At 56.0% G+C, this 8,350-nt stretch overlaps 1 pseudogene; it reads right to left on the bottom strand.

Moving 5' to 3' along the window:
* Positions 1 to 1,846: 1,846 nt before the first annotated feature.
* LOC138496188 (5.8S ribosomal RNA) lies at positions 1,847 to 1,997 on the bottom strand (annotated as a pseudogene).
* Between the last annotated feature and the right edge of the window lie 6,353 nt (positions 1,998 to 8,350).

Below are 8,350 nucleotides of genomic sequence, written 5' to 3' on the forward strand. Positions count from 1 at the left end.
GGACTGATGAGCATCTGCATCATGCGCCTTAACCCCGGGTGCGGTTCATCCCGCAGCGCCTGTTCTGCTTACCAAAAGTTACCCACTGAGCACTTTCATACAATACCCGGCTCCACGCCAGCAAGCCGGGCTTCATACCCATTTAAAGCTTGAGAGCAGGTTGAGATAATTTCGGCCCCAAGACCTCTAATCATTCGCTTTGCTAGATAAAACTGGGGTTTCCGTGCGCCAGCTATCTTGAGTGAAACTTCGGAGAGAACCAGCTACTATATCATTCGATTAGTCTTTTTCCCCTATACCCAGGTCGGATGACCGATTTACACATCAGGACCGCTACGGACCTCCACCAGGCCGAGTTCACCATCTTTCGGGTCCTATCACACACGCTCATGCATCATCTCTGACAGAGTGGGGGAGACGGGTCGGTGGAGAGCCCACCGCGACAGGATGCCACTGCAATCGCCGGGCACCGGCCCTCAACATCATTACATCACAGGGTTTCATTCATCCCTCTGACTCGGGCAGGCATTATATTCTTAGTCAGTGTTTCCAGACAGGTCGGGTGGTTAACCGACCCCTGGCGCCCTTTGTGGGCCTCCCCGTCCGGCAGCACGACGTGGTTGGGGTGTATTGAGGGCAGTCCACCACAGTCACATCGGGAGCCCCGTCTCCCGTGGCCACTCTAGCAACCCCCAAGAGGGGCCAGGACAGTTGCCGGATAAGGCCCCGGTGGTGGTCTATCTCCCTCAGCCCCGTGGACACAGCAAAACTGCTGTTAGGGGGCAGTAACACTCTCTGCTGGAGCAGAGAGCCACATGCCCCCTGGGGCCTTCCCAAATGCACCCTGCTGGGGCTGGATGTGCCCGGGCCGCAGACCCGCAAGGGCCTCCACCGTTCCAGGTGACGAACCTGCCTGGCGTGTTGAATCCTGTAGGTGGACTGCACAGACCCCACCAGTTTACCGCTCAACCGTTTCACACCCTCTTGAACTTTCTTCAACTTTCCCTTACGGTACTTGTTGGTCACCAGTCTCGCGCCCGTATTTAGCCTTAGACAGAGTTTACCACACGCTTTGGGCTGCATCCCCAAGTAACCTGACTCCAAGAAGACCTGATCCCGGTGTGCAAGAGGCCGCTATCGGCCTAACACCATCTGCGTGGGGAGACTCGATCAGAAGGACTTGAGCCCCCTGAGTGATGCCGGGGAGTCGGTCTTCTGTATGCCACATTACCCACGCCTGCTGCTTAATTGGGATTCGGCGCTGGGCTCTTCCCTTTTCACTGGCCGTTACTGAGGGAATCTTGGTTAGTTCCTTTTCCTCTGCTTAGTAATATGCTTAATTTCAGCAGGTCACCATGTCTGATCTGAGGCCGTGGTCGGGGAGCACAAAGCTCAGGGCAGCTGGCCTCGGGCCCATATGGGGGGTTGCCCCAGCCCTTGGCGCAGGCGAGTGTATTCTGTCCCAATCTGTGACCGAAGCCCACATGGTCACGAGGTCCGTGCTCCATGGTCATCCTGCGCCGGCAGCCATGGGACACCAAAGACAGCCACACACAGCACGGCCAGGTGCCCCGGGGTAGGGTGAAGGTGCGCCAGGCTTTTTTAAAGCCTGCTGCCGCCGCCACCACATCCGGGGCGCGTCAGCCACCCGGCCCTCCCGAAACCAGCATGAGGTGGGGAAACTGGGGAAACCAGGACATGTCGGCAATGAGCTTGTGCGCCAGATCCAAGGATCCAGCGACGGTGCTGATCAGGGTCTGACCTTAGGGGGATGAATGGAATGGGGTCCCTGCGACAGCCCCAGCCACGCCCCTGGGAGTGAACCACTAGGCGATTGATGTACAAGCGACCCTCAGACAGGCGTAGTCCCGGGAAAAACCCAGGGCCACATGGTGCGTTCGAAGTGTTGATCAATGTGTCCTGCAATTCACACTAATTCTCGTAGCTAGCTGCATTCTTTATCGATGCACAAGTCGAGTGATCCACCGCCAAGAGCCACAGGCAACTTTTTTTGTCCTAGACGTCGGCCTGACCCTGCCGGTGCAGGAGAGGTTGGGGGAGGCAGCGCTGGCTGTGGCTGGACAGCCCAGCTCCCTGTCTAACTCGGCCGAAACCATTGTGGTTTCAAAAAAATAAAAAATAATAATCCAGGTGCTCAGCCTGACCGTCAGCTGCAGCAGCACAGCGCTTCCCAGGGTGATAGAGGTAGGCCGCTCTGCCACCTGCCCACACGGCCCGATCCACTCATCCTTCCCCGACCCCTTCCGCTTCCCTTTTGGGAGGGGGGGCTGGGAGATGGACAACGAGGCAGGCCAGAGACAGCACAGACAGGGGGTCGGGTGGGACCACTAGAGTCTTCAAACCCCAGCCCGGCCACATAGGACCCAGCTCCAGGTACCTGGGCAATAGGGAAGGTCACCCACTGTGCCAGCGGGCCTGGCCATTGCTCACACACAGATGTGGGCGGCTGGAACCTTGGCGCCCACCGTCAAGTGAGCCAGCTGCACCATGGCTCATGCCTGGCTTGCCCGGGTGCCTGTCTGCCTGGGGAGGCACCCCTCGAGAGCAGTCAGGTTTCCCTCGGCTCCCGGCTGCCCCCAGTCAGGGCTTCCCTGGTGACCGGGGTGTGCCCACCAATGCCCAGCCGCTGGCAGGTCAGAGAGAGGAGTGTGCGCCCCCCGGCCAGCGCAGATGCGGGCTCAGTGAGGAGAGGGGGCTGGTTGACCACGCGCACCGGACCGCTCTGCGAGAGGTGCCCCGGGCTGTGGGTGTGCACGTCTGGGATGCAACCGAGGTCGGGCCCACGACTCTCCCTCCCGCTGCTCCACTGTTAATGATCCTTAATGCCCCCACCCACAAGCAGAAACCATTCACACTCAAATGCCCCATTTCTCCTTCCAAACACGTTCCAGATTCAAATGCCACCTCCCTGCTGACCTACATGCCACCATCCCTCCATCCAAACCCACACAAAGACACCAACATCCGTCCCTCCATACCTACACCAAGATGCTCCACCCCTCAGAGCCACACCCATATGCTTCATCTCTACCTCCACACTCAGATGGCGCCATTCGCCCTCTCTCTATACCCACACCCGATTACCCCATCCCTTCGACACACACATGCTCCCACCACTCCAATAAACCAACATCCTTCTCTCCAGACAAACATACCCCATCCCTCCATTCACACCCAGATGCCCCCTTCCTTCCCACCAGAGCGCTCCAGCCCTGACCCACATGCTCCACCATTCCCTGACATGCCCCCACCATATGCCCATTCCATATCAACAATGCCCCTCCGATCCAGACTCCACGATGCACAATCCCTTCCTCAAGACCCATACCATGATGGCCCCTGCTCCCTCCAAACAGAAAGATGCCCCTATACGTCCTCCGACCAATGAGCCCCAATCCTTCCCTCCAGACCCACACCAATGTGCCCCATCCCTCCCTCCAGATGCACATCAATGTGTCCTGTGCCTCCCTTCATACCCAAAGCAATGTCCCCATCCCTCCCTACAGACCCACACCCATGTGCACCATCCCTTCCTCTCAGAACCACACCAAGATGCCCCATCCCTCCCTCTAGACCAATACCATAATGCACCATCCTCCCTCCACATAGCAAGATGCCCCTTGCATCAGATGCCCATGTGCCGATCCTGCACATGCAGATAGCCCCAGCCAACCCCCTCTAAAACCACCCATCATAGTATGCCCCCATCCGCCCAGACCCACACCAATATGCGGTCATCCCTCCCCAGACCAATGTCCCCATCCCTCCCATCAAACCCACACCAATGTGCCCCCACCACCTCCCTCCAGAGCCACACCAATGGGACCCGACCACCTCCCTCCAGAGCCACACCAAGATGCCCGTCCCACTTCCCAACCCACACCTAGATGACCCATGCCACCGTCCAGACCTACTGTGCCCCATCTCTCCCTCCAGAAACACACCCATGTGTACCATCCCTCCACCCAGATCCACACCAATGTGCCCCCACCACCTCCCTCCAGATCCACACCAATGTGCCCCCACCACCTCCCTCCAGAGCCACACCAAGATGCCCCATCCCACTTCCCAACACACACCTAGATGACCCATGCCACCCTCCAGACCCACTGTGCCCCATCTCTCCCTCCCTCCAGAAACACGCATGTGCACCATCCCTCCGCCCAGATCCACGCCAATGTGCCCCCACCACCTCCCCCCAGAGCCACACCAAGATGCCCCATCCAACTTCGCAACCCACACCTAGATGACCCATGCCACCCTCCAGACCCGCTGTGCCCCATCTCTCCCTCCAGAAACACACCCATGTGCCCCCACCACCTCCATCCAGAGCCACAACAAGATGCCCCATCCAACTTCCTAACCCACACCTAGATGACCCATGCTACCCACCAGACCCACTGTTCCCAATCTCTCCCTCCAGAAACATACCCATGTGCACAATCCTTCCGCCAAGATCCACACCAATGTGCCCCACCACCTCCCTCCAGAGCCACACCAATGTGCCCCCACCACCTCCCTCCAGAGCCACACCAAAATGCCCCGTTCCACTTCCCAAACCACACCTAGATGACCCATGCCACCCTCCAGACACACTGTTCCCCCATCTCTCCCTCCAGAAACACACCCATGTGCACCATCCCTCCGCAAAGATCCACACCAATGTGCCCCATCACCTCCCTCCAGAGCCACACCGATGTGCCCCCACCACCTCCCTCCAGAGCCACACCAAAATGCCCCGTTCCACTTCCCAACCCACACCTAGATGACCCATGCCACCTTCCAGATCCACTGTGCCCCATCTCTCCCTCCAGAAACACGCCCATGTGCCCCATCCACCTCCCTCCAGAGCCACACCAATGTGCCCCACCACCTCCCTCCAGAGCCACACCAATGTGCCCTGTCCAACTTCCTAACCCACACCTAGATGCCCATGCTACCCACCAGACCCACTCTGCCCCATCTCTCCCTCCAGAAACACACCCATGTGCACCATCCCTCCGCCAAGATCCACACCAATGTGCCCGATCACCTCCCTCGAGAGCCACACCGATGTGCCCCCACCACCTCCCTCCAGAGCCACACCAAAATACCCCGTCCCACTTCCCAACCCACACCTAGATGACCCATGCCACCCTCCAGACACACTGTGCCCCATCTCTTCCTCCAGAAACAAACCCATGTGCCCCACCACCTCCCTCCAGAGCCACACCAAGATGCCCCGCCCAACATCCTAACCCACACCTAGATGACCCATGCTACCCACCAGACCCACTGTGCCCCATCTCTCCCTCCAGAAACACACCCATGTGCACCATCCTTCCGCCAATATCCACACCAATGTGCCCCACCACCTCCCTCCAGAGCCACACCAATGTGCCCCCACAACCTCCATCCAGAGCCACACCAAAATGCCCCGTCCCACTTCCCAATCCACACCTAGATGACCCATGCCACCCTCCAGACACACTGTGCCCCATCTCTCCCTCCAGAAACACACCCATGTGCACCATCCCTCCACCCAGATACACACCAATGTGCCCCCACCACCTCCCTCCAGAGCCACACCAAGATGCCCTGTCCAACTTCCCAACCCACACCTAGATGACCTATGCCACCCTCCAGACCCACTGTGCCCCATTTCTCCCTCCAGAAACACGCCCATGTGCCCCATCCACCTCCCCCCAGAGCCACACCAATGTGCCCCACCACCTCCCTCCAGAGCCACACCAAGATGCCCCGTCCAACTTCCTAACCCACACCTAGATGACCCATGCTACCCACCAGACCCGCTGTGCCCCATCTCTCCCTCCAGAAACACACCCATGTGCAACATCCCTCCGCCAAGATCCACACCAATGTGCCCCACCTCCCGCCAGAGCCACACCAATGTGCCCCCACCACCTCCCTCCAGAGCCACACCAAAATGCCCCGTCCCACTTCCCAACCCATACCTAGATGACCCATGCCACCCTCCAGACACACTGTGCCCCATCTCTCCCTTCAGAAACACACCCATGTGCACCATCCCTCCACCCAGATCCACACCAATGTGCCCCCACCACCTCCCTCCAGAGCCTCACCAAGATGCCCCGTCCAACTTCCTAACCCACACCTAGATGACCCCTGCTACCCACCAGACCCACTGTGCCCATCTCTCCCTCCAGAAACAAACCCATGTGCACCATCCCTCTGCCAAGATCAACACCAATGTGCCCCACCACCTCCCTCCAGAGCCACACCAATGTGCCCCCACCACCTCCCTCCAGAGCCACACCAAAATGCCCCGTCCCACTTCCCAACCCACACCTAGATGACCCATGCCACCCTCCAGACACACTGTGCCCCATCTCTCCCTCCAGAAACACACCCATGTGCACCATCCCCCCACCCAGATCCACACCAATGTGCCCCACCACTTCCCTCCAGAGCCACACCAAAGTGCCCCACCACCTCCCTCCAGAGCCACACCAGGATGCCCCGTTCCACTTCCCAACCCACACCTAGATGACTCATGCCACCCTCCAGACCCACTGTGCCCCATCTCTCCCTCCAGAAACACACCCATGTCCTCCATCCCTCCCCAGACCCACACCAATGTACCCCAACCCACACCACTGTCCCTATCCCTCACCCAGACCCACACCACTATGTCCTATCCATCCCTCCAGACCCACACCAATGTGCCCCCTTTCTCCAGAGTCACGCAAAAGTGGCTCATCCCACCAGACCTACACCAGCATGCCCCTATCCAACCATTCATGCCTGTGTGCCATCCCGAATCACACGCAGATAGCCCCAGCCAACCCCCTCTAAAACCACACATCCTAATAATCACACCCTCATAAAACATTAAATCACTCTATTAACCCCCGTTGATCAGTTAAACACAAGCATACACTGTCTCCCTGTTCCTTTTCTTAGCCCTCCATACCTTTCATGTTGAATAGCTGAGCATGATTTTTAAAGTAAATGTAATTTCCTGCTCCCCCGTCTAAATCGGGTGTCTTGCAGGAACGTTCACGGTATCCGGAAGAAAATTCCAATTTACAGCCAGCCAAAAGCACACAGGTTGCTGCTGTTCCTGCAGCCTGGAAGCCAGAGCCTTGCCGCTCAGGACGCTCCAGGGCCTCCTAGAAATGTTCCCGGTGTTGAAATGCCAACTCCAAACGCTGCTAGCCAAAGGTTGGCAGGGTCCGGTTGCACTTGCACAGGCGGCAGCCAGAGCGTTCAAAATTCCCGCTCAGCCCCAGCCCGCTTACTGAACGTGCTCCGGAACCGCTTCTCTGCTCCGGAAAGCACACGAATGACATCAGAGGTCATGTGACAACGAGGGGGCGGGCCGTTGCTATGGTCCTTTTCTCGAATGGGAACTAGTCGCTACCGTAATTGCACACCTTCCTCCAAGAATGGGAGGTGGTGCCACAGTCTCCATAAACTTTTACTGTTGATGATAGTGCTTTAAATGTGTTAAGAGCTCGAGGACTACGGGGGCGGGGCCGACGATCAAGTTTTCATACACGTAATGCAACGGAGTACATTCTACTTTTAGATATATATAAAATAATATAAAGGTGTTTAAAAACATTAACCAAAAACATTATATTCATATAGAAATTCAAATCAAAATAGGTCAGTGTACCATGCAATCCTAGAAATGCCTGATTCCTATGGAATAATAACATAATTATAATAACAATACTTTAATATAATGTGTTGTAGTAATCGAACCTGTTTAAAAACAACCTAATTCAAAATGTATTTAACTGAATTTGTAATTATAACCATGACTGATAGTGACATCTACTGGAAAGGAGCGGCATTATCACTCAGCTTGGGGAGCCTGCTGAATCCCAGCTCAAGGACAATATTTGGAGACTGACAGGGCTGAGCCCTGGCTAGCCTCAGCCCACTTAAAGCCCAAGTTGATATCATGAATTATATTTAGGTTAGTCTTATAAAACGTTTGTGAGCTGAGGCTCCCTCAGTCCGTCCAATTATAAACATCTGAAGCATATAGTATTTGGAAGCATGAACATTGGATTTATTTGCAAGCTGAAGTTCTCTGCGGAAATATGACAGCCAAAAACTTAGATATGCATGCTGAAGCTGACCAAATGAGTATATATGGCACATGGTCTGCAGATGTTTTCCAGATAGGTTACGCATTTTGACAAATTAAATCACTGCTAGCCTAGTTTGCGTTATGTGCTCAGAAGGATTTCATGGTTGAATCACTTTCCCTCACGAATTTGTGAAATATAAACACATGTGCTAATTCTTATGTTCCCAGAATTTGATTTGATTTTATGCAAAGCAGCAAGGCGCT

The sequence above is a fragment of the Ambystoma mexicanum genome, chromosome 10 (genome assembly GCF_040938575.1).
Source record: "Ambystoma mexicanum isolate Mex_15411 chromosome 10, UKY_AmexF1_1, whole genome shotgun sequence".
Lineage (NCBI taxonomy): Eukaryota > Metazoa > Chordata > Amphibia > Caudata > Ambystomatidae > Ambystoma > Ambystoma mexicanum.